This window comes from Miscanthus floridulus, chromosome 18 (genome assembly GCF_019320115.1).
Source record: "Miscanthus floridulus cultivar M001 chromosome 18, ASM1932011v1, whole genome shotgun sequence".
In the NCBI taxonomy this organism is placed as follows: domain Eukaryota; kingdom Viridiplantae; phylum Streptophyta; class Magnoliopsida; order Poales; family Poaceae; genus Miscanthus; species Miscanthus floridulus.
In genome coordinates, this window is record NC_089597.1 from 100,387,693 (window position 1) to 100,409,715 (window position 22,023).

The window sequence follows — 22,023 nt, forward strand, 5'->3', positions numbered from 1 at the left end:
GAAAAATTTGTTTCTAACGGTAGACACGGTGGCATACATACGTCTCTCATATATATCGTAACTAGTCGAGCTACACGTTTTGTTGTTAGTGTACCTGCATAAAATTTCATTTCAGCCCTAAACCCAGAATGAAATATGCAGAATATAATTGTAAATACTTCCATATATGTATACCCATACATATACTTCCGTATCAATCTACCCGACAATAATTTAAATCCACAATTAAATACGTACCATATACACATGCAAGCATGCATACATAGCCGTACCAAGGCTAACTCTTCCCGACCGCTCGCTCACATCTTGCGGTCATACACTCATCATCTTACCTTGGCGTAGAGGCATTTGATCCATACATTACCACTCAAGTGAATGGCATCCATACTATAGCACGCCGTATGGACGACGAAGTAAAAACCCCCATGTTAGTACTTAAATAGCCACCTAATAGTCCTTAATTTGGGCATAAGGAAAGTGATCATTGGCACACTTTAGATTTCAATTACCTATTATATAACTATTAGTTGCTAGAGAAGGGTTTTTGGAAAACAAAAACTTTTGTTTTAAATACACTTGTGACAAATAACGTTGAATCTTGCTTTGATACCAGCTGTCGCAGAACCGACCAATTTATAAGAATACAAGTACAATGGCAATCCGCAAGTGGTCGCACTGTCATACTTGAACCCATATAAACCCGGTAGTCCGTCGAGTACCGCGACGGGTATCGATAAACGATTTACAACAACCAAGATCGTATAGGATTCAACATACATGCCACATATTACATAAAGTTCACAGATACTTTTTATCATCAGAGTACGAATAAAGGTTATTACAAACCGAGTTTGATAAATAAAGCGGAAGCAAATAGTTCAAAGATAAAGTTTCCAACATAGTTTGATACAGTGCCAAGCCAGATCACGGTCCACAAAAGCAAAGATAGGAATTACTAAAGAAGCTTGCCCAAGGCTTACTCCTCATCCACAGTGGGATAGAAGCAACTCTTGCAATAACCATGATACACAGTGCCATCTACAACAATGGGAAAATAAACCCTGAGTACGAGAAGGTACTCAGCTAGACTTACCCATCATGAACCAGAAATAAAATGACTCCAAGGATTATGCAAGGCTGTATAAGTGGACGTAACTTGACAACATTTTTGCGTAAAAGCAACTAAATCATGGTACAGTTACACTTTCTTTATCAGGTTAATTATAACTATCCATTTCTAGATTAGCAACTATCCTGTGCCAAACATATGGTATATCATTTAGAAGCATACAATAGTAACCATAGCAGGTATTGTAATTCCATATTCATCCGAACCATCATGTTTCATAACACAGTTGCTACGATGTTGGGACTAGCCAAGTTTCTCACTATCCGGGAGAGACGGCAATTCGAATCGATTTCAACCAGCTGGGAATTTATTCCTAACACAAACCCAGGTCTACCAGCCACGATAGCCTTAGGTCACCTTTGGTACAACTCAGATACACATTTCACGGGTCCGTACTGCGCCGCACAATCTAGAACACCAGATGCCAGGATGCTCAGGCCAAGCCTGCCCTTGGGCTCAGTCTGATCGTTCCCCGGAAGGAGCGCACAACAGAACGGTTCTCGGCCTGAGTTGAATTACTCGGCTTCGCGGTCGGAACGAGTTATCCGGCCAGCTAAGTGAGAGGCATGCGTTCAATCTTGTCAGAAGCGCCAACAATGGTACGGTCCTTAATCGACACAGACGGGGATAAATCCACACCCAAGACCTCCATGTCTTGTTGCTTCTCTATCGACTTCTCGTCCGGTCTCGATTTACTTTTACCTCATGGTTCTGTTCCACGATAGCAGATATAGCCAACCGTGCTCCGGTATCCACCTACATCTCGTAGGTGATAGGACATCACCCGACTTCTACCGGTCTAAGCATGGCTAAGCATATATTTGATCCTGGACCTATACCGGTTAAAGGGTTAATATCTGGACAAGGAATTTACATGCATCAAGTGGTTTCATTCAACTCTTATAACCTAATGCATCAATCATAAGTATGTAAGTAAATATTTGTAAATTACTGGGAGACTTATAATGCTCCGGGGCTTGCCTCACAGAAAGGAAGTAGGGCGGTGGTCAGGGCACTCTGGAAGCTCTTCAGGGTTCTGCTCCACGCCTTCGGGAGCTGTGGCTTGTGGATCCTCCTGCTGGTTCCCTTCCTCTGCTTCTTTGAATTCTAGCAACATGATCTCTTCCTCCGATCCTAGACGCATGAGTATGGCATAAGTATTATGAATGCATATATGTTTAACACGTGCATCATGTTTATTGAGTAGGTGCATATCTCTTCTCGATTATTAATTAACTACTTCCACAATGCATCTACTATATCACAAAGCAACAGCAATTTGTTTTACTCGTAACTAGAGTTCTACTAATCCGAATACAGTGATCCTGGACTTTCTGGAAAGCTTATCAAATTCTCTACAACTTTGTTATTAACCACTTTTATAGTACACATCATTTTCCACATGCAACTCATCAAACTCCATAATCTGTCCGGAAACTATTCAATATGCAATACAAAGTAACAATACTTTTACTTCATGAAATCATTCAAAATTTGACAACATAGAATCTACCAACAGTTTAAGCATACCAAATACATTTAAGATGATATAATGGTGAAGTTCAAACTATTTATTTAAATGCCTTTATTATTTTATTTAGATATCTAGGTTAAATAATAAACATATATCAGATATACTTCATAAATTCTCAAAAATTTATAGTGCCTTACTAATGCTATCAAAGGACTACTATAGAAATTTCATGTCATTTTACTAAGTAGAACATTCTATACATAAATGACAAGGAAGCAAGGCTTGAAATAGCATAAATGGAAAACCCTATTGAAAAGTGTCAAGCAATAGATTTTCTATTTTTCTTATCATACATATGGTACTAGGATTACCTCCAACAAATTTCATGAATTTTGGACTCATAAATAATTTATAAAAATTCATGCAAGGATTAACTATTCATAAAAGAAAAATCTATAACTGTAAATCTACACATGCACTAGTCCTCAAATTTTTACCAGAGTTCATATATGCTAATACTAGCTTACCACAAAAATTTCATAAATTTTGGAGCATAGGAACTCTAGATATAAAATAAACAAATTTGAATGCATTCAAAAGCACATTTCAAATCCCTATTTAAATCTCCAAAAATTTCTACTATAAATGTCAAGAACATATTTTTCCTAAATACTACACTTCCTAAGGGACACTCACAAATTTATTTCACAATTTTTGGAGCCAGCAAACTGAAGATACAAAAATTACAAAACATATGAAATCTGCATTCAAACTGAACTGGCTTTACTACAGGGAGTCGCTAACACGCGAGACCCACTGGTCAGTTGACCCCACCGGTCAGCGAGACCAAAACAGAGCCGGCGGCGCTACCCTACGGACGCGGCCAGAACTCGATGGCGGCGAGTTCACCGGCGGTGACATCTTCACCAGACTTTCTACTCGACCTAGCGCATCTAATGAGCCACTTGGCCGACCCTATTGTCGACTCTAGTGATGATGGCGGCGGCCATAGCGGAGCGGCGGGGCTGGACCACGGCGGTACGCCGGTGGAGGCCACGGCGAAGCGAAAAAGGGCGCGGACGAGTATCCCTGGGCTCAGGCGAACCTACCGCGCACGGTTACATGGGCTCCGGTGGAGGGACGTGCCCCAACCACGGTGACGGGCGCGGCGAGGAACCTCCGGCGAGCTAGCACACGGCGCTGCTGCTTACCAAGTGGGGTCAACAAGCGCGGGTGGAGGCAGTGGGTCGCTGGGGATCCTGTGGTGCTGCCGTGGTGACTAAAAGGTGGCTCGGTGCGAGCTTGCGCGGGCTATGGCGACGGCGGAGCTGCTCGGCGCTGCAGGAGCTGCGGACGGCGAAGGAGGAGCGGGGAAACTGAAAATGGGCACGGGATGGCTCAGGCAGGCGCTGGCGGGGTTAAGGCCGCGCCCAGGCGCATTGTGGCCTGCGCGATCAGGGCGTTGGCGACGCGCGGCCGTCGCCGTGGACACGCGGCGCGCGGTTCCTGCCGGTGTCGGCCACTGAAGGTTGCGATTTAGTTCATTCAGTCGCGACATGCCAAGCCTGACGACATGTTTTGCAATTGAAATAACTCCCTAAGCAAAGCGATTCAGTGAATTCATTCAGAACAAAAGTCGTAGTCCTAAGTACCATCTCCAAATGTTGTTCAATGATCTCGTGCTAATTCGCAACATAAACTGAGTTATATCATACCAAAGGTCAGGCTGACAGCACTGTCAGGGCATGACTTAGAACAAAAACGACTAAGTGTTGCAAAGGTTGATTTTTCTGATTTTTGTGGGACCTATTCAAGCATGCTAGGAGCTGAATCAGTCAATGACCTAAAAATAAAAGTTGTTCCTTAAGTCAAACACTACAACTTTGCTTTAGTGATCTCCTCCATGCAAGGTCCCTAACACCTAGTTCAAACTTGGTCAAACAAGCTACATTCAAAAGATGATACATACTCAAACTATGACATAATGACCAAATTAGCCCTAGCCCTAAATACCAAAGTTGTTCATGATGATATTCTAAACATGCTTAAGCAATTTGCAAGGTCACACAATCATCTACATGTTTACACTCATGATCATATGCACATACGCATGGAAACATGAAATAATAAGAATGTTGCACATGTTTCAATTGAATGTTTCAAAAGTCAAAGCTTGTATATGAATGTTTTATGATCATGCTCATGCTATGCAAGTCAAGTTATGCAAGGCTAACACCCGAGGTGTTACATTAGCCTTGGCTAACTGGTCAAATAGAACATCAATATGAGGCAAGGGATACTTATTCTTGATGGTTACAGCATTAAGTGGCCTATAATCCACGCACATTCTCAACGTGCCCTCTTTCTTCTTCTTCACAAACAAGGCGGGACATCCCCATTCAGACTTGCTTGGCCGGATAAACCCCTTTTTCGATAACTCTTCTAGTTGCTTCTTCAGCTCAACTAATTCATCCGGAGGCATCCGATAGGGTCTCCTTGAAATCGGAGCTATTCCAGGGATTAACTCAATATCCCTATCTAGCGGAAGACCAGGTAACTCATCTGGGAATACATCCGGAAACTCACACACTACCGGAATCTGATGAATAGGAATAACTTCAGTAGCACATGTCACACTTATAAGGTTCGTTCTCCGAGGCAATGGTACTTGGAAAGTACCCTCACCCAGGGGATCCTTAAGGGTAAGTACCCGACTTCCTGTATCTATAACTGCTCCGCAATCCTTCATCCAATTCATTCCTATAATGACATCCAGAACTAGTCCAAGCATAACTATCAAGTTCACTCGAAACTTTCTGCTACCTAATTCAAGGGTTGCCCCTCGAACCATCCGATTGGTCAAAACATCAGCCCCCGCTGAACTTATATGGTAACCATAACCCAATTATGTGTATAGTTGTTCATGTTTCCATGCAAATGCTTGACTCATAAAAGAATGCGATGATCCAGAATCAAATAGAACAACTGCAGGGTGTTGGTTGATAGGAAACTTACCAGCAGTTACGGGCTCTCCCTCAGGAATCTCATCCACAGTCGTACTATGCACCCAAGCAGTATAGGTCTGCTGCTTCTTCTTGGGTGGATAAGGATAGAACCTTGAGAAGTGGCCGGTTTGATCACAATTGTAGCAGGGTCCCCTTACTGTACCAGCAGATCCCACAGCTCCCTTGGAACTGCCCTGTACCGCAGTTGCGGCTGCCTTGTTGGACTGCACTGCCATCTTGTAAGGCTTCTGTGGTCCCCTGAAATTCTGACCTCTCTGCTGTCGTGGCCTGAACCTAGCGCTAGGTGTAGATGGACGATAGGGAGGATGACCTCCCACAGGTGCTCTTGCTTGAGACGGACCACCTTCTAGTGCTCTCTTGCGAGTCTTAGCTGCGGCACTGGCGTTGTTGTTCTTTTCCTGCTTCAGACAATCACTGATAAAGTCATTGAATCTGGCGCGGGTGTTGGTACCCACATGATTCATCATCTTGGGATTGAGTCCTCTCTTGAAACCGGTGATTCTCTTAGCATCGGTGTCAACCATGTCGGGAGCATAACGGCACAAGTTGTTGAAAGCATGCAAATATTGCGTCACGGTTTTGGTGCCCTGATTCAAAGCCAAGAACTCTCCCAACTTCATCTCGGTCAGCCCGGGTGGAATATAAACTCCACGGAAGGCCTCAGCGAACTCTCTCCACGTAATCTAAGCATTTGGAGGGAAGGTGGTGCGATGGTGCTTCCACCACATTCCTACTGGCCCTTGCAACTGATGTGCAGCATACTCAATTTTCAATACCTCAGTCAGTCTCAACACACGGAATTTATCTTCCATAGTGTTGATCCATTCTTCAGCATCGAGTGGTTCTGTTGCTTCCTTGAATATTGGCGGCCTGGTGTCCATAAAATCTTTGAAGTTGTTGTACTGATTCACCCCATTGCCACCACCCTGATTGTTACCGCGCTGAACATTGTTGGCAATGGTACGTAGAAAATCCTCCATGTTCTTCTGGGATTGTTCCGTGTTGCGCTGACTCCCGAGCAACTGTGCGAAGAACACCTCTGGGGTGAGCGGGGGAGGAGGTGGCAAATGCGGTTCATGGGGGGGCTCATTATTGTTGACGTGGTTTCCACCACTACCACCTGTCCCAGCACCATTAGCACCGGTCTCAGAGGCCTCATAAGTGGTACGACGAGTATTTGTCATGTGCATAATTCAGCAACAAGTAATGATTGAGTGAAGCTGTAATAATTGTGAGTGAATGAAAAATTATGCCGTACTGAATTTACTGGAGAGAATAAATTCATACAATAAAACAGAGGCACAATAATCGCATCCCAATTAAAACAACATCACTAATTAAATTACTTCAAATGCAAACATCGCATCCATACAATCGAATTGCCAGTATACCTACACTGGACTTTTGGGCGTTCAGCTATCGCATTACTAGCCAAGTTCCAATCACATGCCAAGTCTCATAAGTTCGAAATAAGTTACATTAGGTTACACGCTGACAAAATAAAGGTCATCGCGACAGGACCTAAACACTAGCGCAAGGCAACTAGCCTACGCCTCAGGGCCATCGTCGGGGTTGGAGACGTCACCATCACCCATAGGTGAAACTACAGGCTCGTCGTCGTCGTCGTCGTCAATGTCCATGCCAGCGGCGTCTAGAGGAGCATATGGGCCAACCCCATTGTAGAGCGCGTGAAACTCCTCTTGCAGGTTGACGTTGTACTCCTCTAGCTCATCGACCCTCTACAATAGAAGGTCCCTCTCATTCCAGGCTTCATTCCTTTCCTGAACCAACTGTCCAATCATGCGGTCTGCATTGTTGTTGGCCTGAGTCAACGTATGCACCCACTGCATAGCTCTATCACCTCTCTCTACCGCCTAGTCCCGTTGTAAGCTCATATCAGCCAACTGCTCCTGCAAACTAGCTATAGCATGCGCTGGCTTCTTCTTCTGCTTTCTTACCTTGAGCTTATCATCACCACGCAAGCCAGTCAAAGTCTAGTAGGTACACTCAAGACCCTAATACGCTCTAATAGCGGCAAACATAGCACTCATAGCATGGTTGTCGCTAGCCTGTCCCTCAGCTAGACCTCTGACCAAAGCACTTCCCTGAGGTTAAACCCAAATAGCATCACGAGGATCATCCCTAGGAAAGGTGCCAGCTAGAGCTGCTGCAAGCTCACTGGAAAATCTACTCATGATGTCCCTGATGACGTAGAAAGCTGCTCCCTCTGCACCCTCAACAGGAGTGCGACCCTCAAACTCCAAGTGCCAACCATCCTACTCTGGAGCATCACCAAGAGCAGGAACTGTGATCTCTACCACTACAAGTCCATCCTCTGCTAACTGGCTCTCATTCTAAGAGTACACCGGCTCTTGACCCTCTAGGTACCCCACATCATGGAGCACTCTCCAAAGCAAGGTCGGCATACCAAACTCGCCCAAGAAGGTGTCCGTGGTGCGGTGCTCCCTCAGGGCCAACTGACGTCGAGGTGCTCATCCTCCGGTGGACTTACGGGCGGTCTGCTTTGTGCGGGCCATCTATAGCAAAAAAATTTTATTACCTCGTGAGAACATATTTTAGGTGGTACAACTTTTATCAAAATGAGATAATCAATTTAAAAGGGGAGGAATGCATGACATGAATGAAATGCACAAGTAATATGATGTATGTACGTGCCGTACGTTCTCACAAACTTATGAAATAAATAATTTCTAGCGATGAATTCGGTGGCATACAAACGATCTCTCAAATATGTATCTAATACGTTCTACACGATAACGTTGTTATGTACCTATAGAAGATTCATTTCAACCCAATTCCCAATGAATGCATAAAAGCAGTAATTTTTTATCTACACGCTCTACATGAATCCCTAGATACGCTTACAATGGTAGTAACTACCCGAACCATCGTCCTATTGATGGCATCGCCTCAATGGACGGAATACCCACACATGAGATACCTTTGTAAAAACATGCGTAGAACATGTAATTACTCCAGCATCATATAAGCATTCACCCTAGATCGGCGGTGTATCCGATCATGCTCTCACAACTCACACTTACCGAGGCGTAGAGGCAAATGATCCATACACTACCACTCAAACAAGTGGCACTCATACAATAGCACACCGTATGAGCAACGAAAGAGAAATATGATGCAAGAACCCCAAGTCAATATTTAATTAAGCCACCTAGAGTCCTTAACTGGGCATAAAGGATATGACCACTGGCACACTTTTTAGTTTGGAACTCACATTTTTCAAACGCCTTTTTGTTTTAAATACACTTGTGAACAGTAACACGCTAAACCATGCTCTGATGCCAGCTGTAACAGAACCGACCAATTATATGAAATTAAGTAAGAAAATCACCCGCTAGAGCAGACGATTTAGCAAACTTAAGCCCGTATAACCCGGTAGTCCGTGAAATCATGAAGGATTTCAAACCAACTCACCTACCAGCCAAGATCGTAATAAGTTTAGCGGTCACCATCACATATTACATAAAAGTTTGCATCACCGGTACATCGAAGTTTAAACATAGTTATTACAAACCGAGTTCAAAATAGAAGTAGCGGAAGCCATTTGTTCAAAACCACACACACTCACACGGAGTTCAAGTACAGTGCTAGCTAATGATCATCTCCAACAAAAGCATTAGACGAGACGTAAGGAATGACCATGCCCATGGTCCTAAGCGTCACCCATCGTAGGATAAAGGCAGTTGATACAGTAGCCGTAATACATCTGCCCATCTGCAACAAGTGGGAACAAAACCCTAAGTACGAGAAGGTACTCAGCTAGACTTACCCGACATAACCAAAAATAAAGTGATACCAAGGATTATGAAGGGATTTATAGTAGGGTAGCTGACTCATTTGCAAAAAGAGGCATTTTTAGCATTTCAAGAACCTTTCCAAAAGCATTATTGTCAAGTTAATTATTATTAACCTGTCGACTACATTTGCACATATACTAGAGCAAGCATGTGATTAAGCAAATAATGATAACCAATGATCATTAATAACTTCCATAATGTCATATCCATTATAACTGTCCAAGTGTTCCATCAACATTACTACGATGAAGTAACTCAAGTCAAGTGTTCACTATCCAGTGAACGATGGCGATTCGAATCGATTATTAACCAGCTAGTAATTTATTCCTTACACAAACCTCACTCACCCGCTAAAGTGAGGTATCGGTCACCGAGTCAACTATCCAGGAAAAATCTCGAGTTTGCCAGGAACCACATGTACCCGGGGGCCGACCGACTGCCTTTCGGTCTTATCATCGCGCCCCCGTGTCCTACCACACCTGCTCTGGTATAGTGAGCTATGGGCAATCCACTCGGCCCGAATAATCTCCCAGCTTCGTGGTCAAAAGGTACGTTATTTGGCCAGCTAAATGTAAGGAATGCGTTCAACATGACCTGAGGCCCAACAATGGTCGGTCCTTAATCGACACAGACGGAAAGCACTACAGTCTAAAACCCTGTAAGTCTCCGTCTAGTCTCAACTTCAAATTAACACTTAGTTATACCATAACTACATAGTTATCCAAGAAGATCCAGGTAACCACCTATAGCTCGCAGGTGACAGGAAATCACCCGACTTCTACCGGTCTAAGCCAGCTAAGCATGGACTCGAGTGCGGATACCAGGGTAACAAGGATATAGTATAACAAAGGTAGATAAGGTATAATGCAGCAACGGTTGCAAACAACTCCTGAACGTAATGCATCAATTAAAGTAAAGCATTAATTAATAATCGCAAACCAGGGAGAAAAATGCTCCGGGGCTTGCCTCTCTCGAAGGAGCTCGGGCGGTGATCAGGGCACTCCGGAAGTTCCTCAACGTCCTCCTTGTCTGCTTCGGTCACTTCTTGCGGCTGCTCCTCGGGCTCCTCGGGTATGATGACCGGGCTCTCGGTTTGCGATCCTGTATGATGCAAGTGCGTAAGTGCTTATGCAAAAGATGCATCGGATGAAATGAACACAATGAATATGCTTGCATGCAAGGTAGTCAACATCATCCAAGAACATATACTACAAGCACATGTTATCTACTGCATTCTCTTCTACTACTAATATGCTAAGTCAACACATCTCATTAAATGCTTCAAAGATACACCAAAGCTTCACTAATTTCTTAATCATGCATAAAGCAACATTTGATTAAACCCTAATTAATAATAGGTTTGAATAGCAACATCTATTTTTATAGCATAGAAAAATCTTTGAAAATTACCATAGCACAGTACTACCCTAAGTAGTCTACCATCAAATTTTTATGGCATTTGGATAAGTGGAATAGCCTACACAAAAATGACAAGCTTGGACCTAAATATGAGCATGAAAATACTTTGTATTATGAAAAGTGTCAAACAACAGATTTAGTATTTTTCCTAGGTTCTAAATAGTAAATAATCACTATACAAAAATTATCACATGCATGTTTTATACAAATTTTGCTCTCTAGCAAAAATAACAAAAATCAGCCATTAAAGGCACTTGAACTACACCTCAAAATTTTTCTACACGAGATGCATGGCATATATTTTTCCTAGAAAGTACATTACACAAGAAGAGTAACAAACTTGGAGTCATATTTTTCAGATACATATAGGATTTACTAAACATTTCACAAGATATCAGCAATATCAAGAATTAAATAAAGCTCTACATTAAAGTATCTCAAAAATGACATGCAATATTTTTATCATGTAGATCTAGTGACAAGGAACCTAGCAAAATTTGTTTCAACAAATTTGGAGCTATTTTGAGCAAGTTATGACTTTTTGGAAACATTTAACATTTTCTGGAAAATCATTTCCTAAACCCTTTTAAAAATCAGCCGATGAAAACGCTGGGTGCACCCGGTGCTGTGCACCCAGACCTGAGTCAGGGCGCTGACGAGCGGGCCCCCATGGGTCAACAGCCCCCACCTGTTGGTCAGACCGAAACAGGGGCGGAGCTGACCGGCCGACTCTCGCCGACAGTGAGCTAGCCGGCGGTGCGGTCACCACCAGCAGCTCACCCGCGACGAGGCCGACGCGGTGCACCAAGAGAAGGCATGAGAGGAGCTCGGAAGGGAGCTCGACGGCGCGCATGGCGGAGCGGTGGTGCGGCTCGTCGGCGGTACGCCGACTCCGGCTAGGGCAGGGCGTGGGGAGGCGCGCACGAGATTCGCGAGGGCAAGGCGGTGCTCACGCGCGTGAAAGGAAGGAGAGAGGTGGAGCGGAGAGGGGGTGTCCATGGGAGCAAAGCTCTCCGGTGAGCTTGGCCGGGCTCCGGCGAGCGATTCCCGAGGAAGGGGAGCTTACCATGGCAAGGTGACGCGAGCACGAGGTGCGCGAGGTGGAGGCGGAGCTGCTGGCAAGATGGAGCAGCCTACGGCGAACGGGAGCGGCCGGAACGGCCAACGCCGGCGATGGCGCTTGTGCAGGCAGTGGCGGGCACATGCGCTGCTGCTGCTTGCGCTGGCAGAAGAAAGGAAGCAAATGAGATGGAGGAGGGGGTGGCAGATGCGGCGCGGCGGGTGTAGGCACGATAGGAGGGGCGCAGGGTAGGCCAGCGGTGCCGCGCGGCGAACTCGCCGGCGCATGGCAGCCACGCGGCGTGCGCGCTCTGTCACGGTCGGGTGAGTGCGCGGCGAACAGGCGCGGCACGCGGGAGCAGGAGCGCGGCGCGGAGGTAGGCCGGGCCGGCCTGTGCGGCTGGGCCGAAAGCGAGGCGGCGGCCCATTCAAGGTGAAAATGATCTTTTTCAAATTATTTTCTCTCCCAAATTCATTCAAATGAATTTTTGAACTTTTTCAAAGCAGTTTCAAACTTTGGCCCAAAAATAAAAGTTGCTCAAAAATTTGTTCTCTACAACTTTGCTTTTATGACCAAAGTCAAATTCCAAATAGATTTTGAATTACCAAATTAAACTCAATATTAATTCAAAACCCTAATTTTGAATAATTATTTTTAAAAGCAAAATTTGGCAAAAATTTAAATATAAACTTTGCTCCAAATTGTATCCTAAATATTTATAAGCTATCCTAGTGATCAAAACAAGAAATCATGGCATCCAAACATGAGCATGGCATTTCACATTGTTTTAAACATAATGAATTTCAATCAACTTAACCACCACATGAAATGATACTTCATTTCTTTTTGAAATGAAATGCATGAATGATGCTTATGCATGAGGTGATGATGATTATGCTCATGGGATGAAATGGTAATGCATGCTTAACACCGAGGTGTTACAAAGGCGGTGATGACTTCGGCTTCTGTGATGTTGGGAATAGAATTCCTCATCTCGGAGAAGCGTCTGATGTAGCTGCGGAGTAGTTCAGATGGCTTTTGCGTGATGCGGTTGAGATCGTGCTTGGTGCCCGGCCGCCTGCATGTAGCCATGTAGTTGTCGGTGAAGACTTTTTTCAGCTCTTCCCAAGATCCGATGGAGTTATGGGCAAGGCCTGTGAACCAGCTCATGGCGGCTGGCATGAGCATGACGGGGAGATAATTCGCCATGACGTTGGTGTCTCCTCCAGCGGCGTGGACGGCGGTGGCGTAAGCCTGCATCCACTGAGTTGGGTTCATCCTTCCTTCATAGGGCTCGACCTCGATGATTTTGAAACCACAGGGCCACCGGAGTGTTCGGAGTGCCCTGGTGAATGCTGGGGGCCCTTCCGGGTTGTCGGCGCCGATATCAGCAGTATTGCCGGCGACGATCGGCTCCAGAGCTGAGTCTGGATTACCGTACTCTTGCTCGTACTCCTGGCGGCGTCGTACTTCATCTTTGTGGCACCCGAAGCGACGTTGATCGATACGCCGTCGTGCATCCTAGAGGTTACTGAGGTGCACTCGAGCGTCCTATTCGACCTCTTGGTCGTACTGGCGATGATGCTCAGTGTGGTGGCCTCCCCCATGGGGAGGTAGAGACTGGTCGGCGAGTCGGCTTTGACTAGGGCGGCGATTGGATCTAGGAGCGGCTGATCGGCGAATCGCGCTTGTGGAGCATGAAGGTCGCTGAACCTCTCGGATCTCATTAACTTGACAGTGTGCCACTTTAAGCATAGCGACGACCTTGATGAGCTCGGGAGTCTGCGGGAGGTGTGCAAGCTCGTTGGCGGCCATCGCCAGATTGGTGCTAGGAGTCTTGAAGACGTCGTGGCCGTCAACGCGGAGGAATTCTTCGTCGAGGTTGCGATGGAGGGGCCTTCCTTGCGAGTCAAACTGGTTATCACGAGCGGCCTCGGCCATCGCAAGGGCACGCTCGTTATCGTGGCGTTGCGCGTGGTTGACGTTCCTGTTTTCATGGGTGGCGCGTTCCTCATCTGTTTCGCCATTCCGAGGAGGGCTGTCGATGCTGACGTTGAAGATTGCGCCACCTCGGAAAGGCAGGAGCGAGGGTTGCTCGGTGAAGGTCTCGATGAGGGGCTCCGTGGAGCCTTGAGACTCGGAGTCCAGATTTTCCTCCAGGATAGTTTGGAGGGACGTTCCAGGACCCCAGCTGGCGTGCAGCATGTTGATGGTCGGCAGGAGCTGGTCGGCGAATTTGCCCCTCAGGGCGTTCTGGTATGTAGCGGTGGCATTGGCGAGCCCGAAGGGCAAGGCGGTGAGCCCCAAAGCTTGCCGAGCACTAAGCACCGACAGATCGGGATCGGAAGGTGGTCGGTGCTGAATGAGGGTGTCTAGAGCGGACTCGGCAATGGAGAGGCAATCGGCGAGTTTCGAGCCAACCCGATCGATAGACTCGATCAGATCGTCATTGTTGACATGCCTCCTCCGAGAGCGAGGAAGTAAGCAGCGAGTAGCTGATGAAGACGACCCCGGAAGTGGTTCCGAGATTGGATCTGCAGTCGCAGGTGCGAGGGTGGTCGGCGCAGAATGGATCTGCACCGGCTCGAGAAGCTCTCCGACTCCATCGGTGTTGATGACCCACGTGATGGATCCAACCGTGAAGATCTGGCCGGGCTGTGGGAGGGATGAAGAGCCTACAGAAAGAGCCATCTTGTTCGACAAGGAAACAGCACGCACACCCCTACCTGGCGCGCCAACTGTCGACAGAATATCGTCGGCAGTCCTCCGAGGGGTATCCCATGAAGGTAAATTGATCGGCAGAGGAGCATGTAATCAAGAACAAGAAGGCAACAGAGACACACGAGTTATACAGGTTCAGGCCGTCAGTATGACGTAATACCTTACTCCTGCGGTCTGTTGGTTTGTATTAGTTATCGTATGATTTGTCGTGATTTTGTAGGGGGTCCCTGCCCGCCTTATATAGTCCGAGGGGTAGAGTTACAAGTCGGTTAGATCTGAGAGATAACCGGAAAGTAATAACAGATTACAAGAATCATGGGATCATACGTATCCTAACAGATCTCGTAACATCTTCAGGATATCCTCCCCATGTCTTGCGGGAGGCGCCGAGCAGAATCGTGCCCTGCAAGGCTCCTTCTCGTGGGCTGGGCCGCCCCTGGAGGCGTAGCCCATGTGGTCTGCCGTGGGTATCCGGGGTCGTACCCCCCATAGCCTTCCTCAACCACGTCTTCCCGATGGAGAACCTCACTGTGCTCGACACGCTGGCCAACATTGGCATGCTCCTGTTCCTCTTCCTCGTTGGCCTGGAGCTGGACCTGGCCTCGCTTCGCCGCACGGGCAGCCACGTGCTCGCCATCGCCGTGGCCAACATCTCCCTCCCCTTCGAGTTCGGTGTTGGCTCCTCGCTGGCGCTACGCGCCGCCATCGCGCCCAACGCGTAGCGTGGCTCGCTCATCATCTTCATGGGCGTTGCGCTCTCCATCATCGCGTTCCCGGTGCTCGCGTGCATCCTCACCGAACTCAAGCTCCTAACGACCAACCTGGGCTGCATGGCCATGTCCGCCACGGCCATCAACGACGTCACCGCGTGGATACTGCTCGCCTTGGCCATCTCGCTCTCTGGATCCGACTCGCTGTTCGTTTCGCTCTACGTCCTCCTCTGTGGCGTCGGCTTCATCGTGGCGGCCACCTTCCTCGTGCGGCCGGTGCTCGTCTACATGGTGCGCATGTCCCCGGTCGATGAGCCCGTCAAGGAGTCGTTCGTCTACGCGACTCTGGGCATCGTGCTCAACATCGGCCGCAACCGCAAGGTACTCAACGACGAGGCGTTCGCCATCCTGGTGCTCATGGCGCTCACCACCACCTTCATGACCACGCCAGCCGTCACCGCGGTGTACGAGCCGGCGCGGTGCGTCGTCGTACAAGCACCAGACCGTGGAGCGCGGCAGCGGCGAGGCCGACAGCGAGCTGCGGGTGCTGGCATGCTTCCACACCACCACGTCAACGTTCGAGTGCTCCAGAGCGCGCCCTGCTCGATCGCCATCCTTGTGGACCGCGTCCTCGGCGGCACGGCACAGGTCTCCGCGTCGGACGTCTCCTATGCATGGGCGAGCACCCCGGCATCGAGCTCACCGCCGCCCGCTTCATCACGGCCGCGGTGGCGAAACCCAACGCCGATGGCGGCGACCTCGAGCTCGAGCTCGCCAAGGACGAGGAAGCCCTGTAGAGATACGTCACCCAGGACGGGTCCATCAGGTACGAGGAGGTAACTGCGGCGGCAGAGCGGGAGGAGTCAGCGTCGAAGGCACGAGCGTCAGAGGCGGAGAGGGTGGCGGGGACAGGAAACATAAAAAAAGAGAAAGGGAGAGAGGAAGAAGAAAGCGGCATAGGCAAGAATGTCATTTCACTGTTGTTCTCTCTCCTCAACCGGGTGCAACCGGTCCGCGGTGTCATGTGGCCTAATTTCACCGAACCAGAGTGTCTTCTGATAAAATGCTCCAAAGTAGGTGTCCGCCAGTAAAAGACCATCACTTTAGATGTCCAACTGACAATTGTCCCTAAAAAAAGGTGAGACAAATAGTGCACTACTACTTTATTTCTCCTTTTTAGCATGGTATACGACCCTACTTTATTTTGCCCAGCAAAGGAAGCACGCGGTGTAACCTCCAGAAAAAGATACAATTATATTTTATAATTGGAAAAGAGTTGATCTTTTATATTTTGATGTGATAGCAACTAATTGAAACACATTTTTAGCGCGTACAAGTTGCACCGCTTAAATTAGGGCATGTTTGGATCCCTATAGATAATAGTTATATGCAATAATTATCTCTTTTAGATTCAAACATGTATAGATAATAGACTAGTTAATTGTTAGTTTAAGCTTTCGATAACAACTATCCCACTGGTTTTTGACCAAATCAGATAATGAGCTATTAGCCAGCTAAGTCCCTGTTTTGATTCATAGGGCTAAAGTTTAGTCCATCTCTTTTAGTCATCTTTTAGCCTTTATGGATCCATACAGGAGGGCTAAACGTGGAGCTAAACTTTAGCACACCTCTTTTCCATTAACCCCTCCAAGATGGGCTAAAGAGGGCTATGGTCCTGTGGGAGCAAAAGACGCATATTATCCCCACCTATCCCTATGCATGGTTATGCATAGCTATTAATTAGGGACAAATGAATCATGTTAGGGTACATGACTAATCTTTAGCCCTTGGATCAAACAGTCCCATGGGCAAACGGAAAATGGAGATAGTATTACTGTTGTTTGAAGAACTTGTATGTGAGGGTTTTGTCTAACAGTAATAGTAACAGAAGAAAAAACTCAAGCCTTGTTTAGTTTGGGGAAGTTTGGAATTTTGGCTACTGTAGCACTTTCGTTTTTATTTGGCAATTAATATTCAATCATGGACTAATTAGGCTCAAAACGTTCGTCTCGTGATTTGCAACAAACTGTGTAATTAGTTTTTTTCGTCTACATTTAATGCTCAATGCACGTATCGCAAGATTCGATATGATAACTACTGTAGCACTTTTTGAAAAAAAAAATTGGAACTAAACATGGCCTCAGCCGGTGGAGGGACGTCCACCAACGTACGTAACGTAACCATATTGGATTGTCGGTAGCTTTGCGCTTTTGGCGGCTGCTTCGTCGGCCACACTGTCGCAGGGTGCTGTTAGGTGATTGCAAGAGCTGAGCTGCCCGAGCCCAACCAAAGAGCAATTTAAAAAAAATAAAAAAATGAAAAACCTCAGGTTATGGGTAGACACTCCAAGCTATTTTAGCTTAAGGTAGAGGACTTCTCACCTAACCCAGGAAAACTCTTCGAACTCCGTGTCCCGCCCGCACACATAAGCCTGTTACTCGACGAGAGGGCCAGTCCATTTTACATGTGCTTTGGGAACACGAGATAGACGATGTTTTTTTTCACACTACCGATCAGAAATTCATCAGACCAAGGATTCGAACTCTAGTCACGAGTGATACCACCAAGAAGCTTGACCAACTGGCCTAGCAACCGTCGATTAGCTCTTCTTTCACAAAACAAAAATCCTTACTCTCTTTTGTCCGTTTTCACTCCTTTTAGCTGCTGGACTAGGCTGCGGATTCGATCATTCAAGGCAAAGCAAGCGCGAATTGAACGCAACGCTGGTTCTTCGAGCCTGATTGGTTAGCTACTAATTTTTTTTTGCCCAATTAAAATCATGGTAAGTCGAAACAGTAGTTTTTTTCTCATCGGGAACTGTAGTTTTTTTTATATCTCAACTCTTCAAAAACATAAACTCACGCACTAACTCACACTACCACACGCATACCAACTCAAACATGTATCTTTATACGTAGGCCTCGTTCAGCTTACCCTATGTTCGGCTTGTTTTTTAGCTGGAACAGTGTTTTTCTCTCACAACAATTCAGCCGGAACAGTATTTTTCTCTCATAACAATTCAGCCGGAACAGTGTTTTTCAGCCAGTTTCAGCCAAGATTCATACCAGCGAACGGGGCCGTAAGCTAGACCTACACCTTAACGAAGAGGCTTGCACGTGGCTAAGAGGTATCCAAAGTCTTCCAGACTTCGCACATGACGAGTACGTCGTTCTGACCATTGTGACGCATCCATACGTGAGGCAACCAAATTTATATAGAGAACTACTGTTTTCGGTGGGAAAATCACACGATCGAACATGCTCGAACTGTGACCGATGGCCTCCACTCCGAAAGAGCTCACCAACCGAGCTACGGCTCGGTCCCCCGTACTTAAGGTTGAGGCATAAAAAAACTGAAGTCTTTGCAAGCGGTACGGGTGTGACGACGGGATAAACGTGCGTGTTCAAAATGCCTATACTTAGACTGTCTCCAACAGCCCTCATCCAAATCGGAGACCCATTCGTTCGTTTGGGTCGCGCTCGGCGCTTGCGTGGAGACCCAAAACTTAGCGTTCTCCAACAACCGACGCAAATACGCCCTCTCCTCACTCTCTCTCTCCCGCGCCGCCCCTCCCTCTCTCCCGGATCTAGCCGGCGGCGACATCCATCCCTCCCAGATCCGGCGGTCGCGGGCAAGGAGGAGCCTGGATCCGGCTGCGCGGGCGAGCAGGAGATCGAATCCGGCGGCCGCGCCCCGCTCCCCGCCTCACCCCGGCGGCCTCGCCCCGCTCCCCGCCTCGCCCCGACGGCCTCGCCCTGCTCCCCGCGGGCCTGCCTCGCCGTCGTCCCGCCCCGCCACGGTCCCGCCTGGAAGCACCGGCCGCGGACCCGCCTCGCTCCGTCGTGGGCCCGCCTCGTCGTTGTTATCCGCGCTAGAGAACTGCGTCGTTGTCATCCGCCTGGATGCGCCGTCGCGGGGAGCCGCCCTTGCCGTCCTCGCCGGCTGCGGCGGACGGCCACGCGCGTCCTCGCCGGCCTCCCCGCTCCCCGCCGCCGCAGACCCGCCAAGCGCCGGCGGTTCCCCGCCGTGGCCGCAGGGATTGGGTCGCGATAGAAAGACGATGCATATGTGGGTTCCCTCTCTCCTTCCTGCCCAAAATGGGTTCTTCTTTGCATATTCTGTTGGAGGGCTGGTTTTGACTGTGCAGGACCCAAAATGAGTTTGGGTAGTCATATGCATACCTTGTTGGAGTCAGCCTTACGTTTATAACGCGACAAGGCCAGGCCAGCATAAATAAATAAATTATATAAAGCGATCCACATCAACCTGGTACCGGATTTGTTTATGTTGGCAGCCTGGCCAGGAGTGTTGTGGAAAGCCCTAGAATTCATCTAGCCTAGATCTCTGACATACTCCGTATACTAGTACTCCGTAGTACCACTGCCGTAATTAAGGGTTTCATTGGTTGGCTATTAAAATTTGTCATATTCAAGATTTGGCAAAGAAAAACTTGTCAAAACTTGAATAAAAAAATTTGCTATGGATTTTGCATGTCAATTATGAGGTATTGGTAAATTTTTGGTAGCCAATCAAATGGCTGCCAAAATTTTAGCTTGCCCAAACTTTGATAACTAAATTTTGGTCTTCGACCGATCAGACTCTAAGCAGCCTCAAAAGTTAAGCATCGACGTCGATACGACTAATAAATATTTATTAATAATTAATAAAACGTCCCTACATATGAAACATATATATATAGCTAGGTGCATGCACCACGTCAGTTTATAAAACTAATTATGTAAATAAACAAGGACATATGGGACATGTGGCTGCCAAACGATAGCTCATGGTGCTTATCGCGTTAATACGTGTACTCCCTCCATCAAGAAAGAAAACGCAATTCTAATTTTAAACCTAGAGACGCGTCATGTCCAGGTTCAAAGCTAGAATTATGTTTTTTTTTGTAGACGGAGGGAGTAGGCTTCATGGATTTTTTTTAATTTTAATATTTTTTGAAAACTAATTTTAAATCTAACCCTCTCTGTTTTTTTAACTAACACTTTTGGCTGTGTCTATTGTCATGGCGTGGCCAAATGCCTCTGCCGCACCATGTATGGTGGCGCGGCAGGGATCTGATGTGGCGACGACCGGTATCGCTGACCGGTGACGTGGCAGGGCCTGCCGCGCCATGGCGTGGCGGTACCTGGACGGTTTAATCAGAACTTTCTGCGCGGATAGTGGGAGTTACTCTAGGTATTGCTTGACGTAAAATCAATAGTGGATTTGTTTCTGTCTTTTGTTTAATTTTTTTCACGGCCGAATAGAAATTTTAATAAGCCAATGATTTTTTTTCATAATACGGTTAACCACCATGTTAACTAATCGACTACGAAAAATTGGATCGGATTGAAACGAATATTTTTTAAGGAAAAAAACTTATTTTTTGGCCCTATATTGTAGGATCGGTAGCGACGCGACTATGGACCCTGGCATCGAGATACCCCGGGACTACCGGTTTCCAAACTAGTTGCTACTTAATCTCGTCTGCAGTGATGCCACGACGTATTGAAACGAATATAAAGCAAATAAATGAAGTCCGTGCGCAAGTTGACAAGCTGTCACATAATATTTTTATTGGTTTGACATAAGTTCGACATACCATAACCAACTAAGCCTGCAAGTTTCGGACACCAATATTAGTTCCACTTAACAAACTAAGACCGAGGAGTATAAGGATCCCTCGGACGCCTCTGTCTCTTCGAATTTGTTGGCAACACATTGGGAGTGTAGCCAACGTCTGTGTGGTCGCGTCGTCGGTGCGTACGACTCGTACCCTGTAAGTATATGATATGCACGATTACTTAGAATTCTTTATGATCGTTAGTTCATGTAGCGTACGTATTTAAAGAAACTACCTTTGTTAGTATCTGTGAGGCTCCTTGGGGACCAAGCGGGGCACCACCTAGCTAAGACATGCCGATCTCGTCCTACGGCCAATCATCCCACTGGTCGTGTTGTCTGCGGAAGCCCGAGGGTCGTCGTCGTCGTCCTCGTCGTCCTCGGTTGCAGGGTCCTTCCCAGCGCTATGATGTGGTGGTATACGCACTACGGAAGTGACACCTGTCATCGGCTGAGAAGAGTCGGCTGGTGTCCTCAAAGAGGCTGAAGACGTGCCACCCGACCGCGTCGGGAGTGGCGGTTCCTCATAAGGAGTGTCAATGCAGCTCAGCTTTTGAGCTAGCTTCCTGCAGCTCTTCTTCACCTTCTGCATAAATAGATTTTAAAGTTAGTGCATTTCCCAAACGCATATACACTAAAGAAACATTTTCGGAATAGACCAGTTTATGTTTACCTCCACAAAAGCCTCGAGAATGCCTGGCCCCTGCCCTCTAAACTCGTGAAGCCGAAATGTTGTTTCTTTGGATAGCCTCGACAATTATGTCGCCTGGGTACAGAAACGCGGTTGAACAGTTTTAGTATACATACTTAATACCAAATGGATAATAAATTATACAATTCAAGTATCTTACCACGTATCTTTGTAGCGGGGCTCTCTATAGTTGTGTGTCCTCTCTAGTGGGAACGTCGTACACATCTTCGATCACATCTTCCTCCGAGTCCTCGTCAATCGCCTCCTTAGTGTATGGGGGCTTGATATGTGTCCTCGTAGACCTGTGAAGCCAGCATAGGTACTCATCGAAGGTG

At 47.0% G+C, this 22,023-nt stretch overlaps 1 pseudogene; it reads left to right on the forward strand.

Annotated features, from left to right (window-relative positions):
* The first annotated feature begins 14,336 nt into the window (after positions 1–14,336).
* Positions 14,337–19,537, forward strand: LOC136524262 (uncharacterized; annotated as a pseudogene).
* The last annotated feature ends 2,486 nt before the right edge of the window (positions 19,538–22,023 follow it).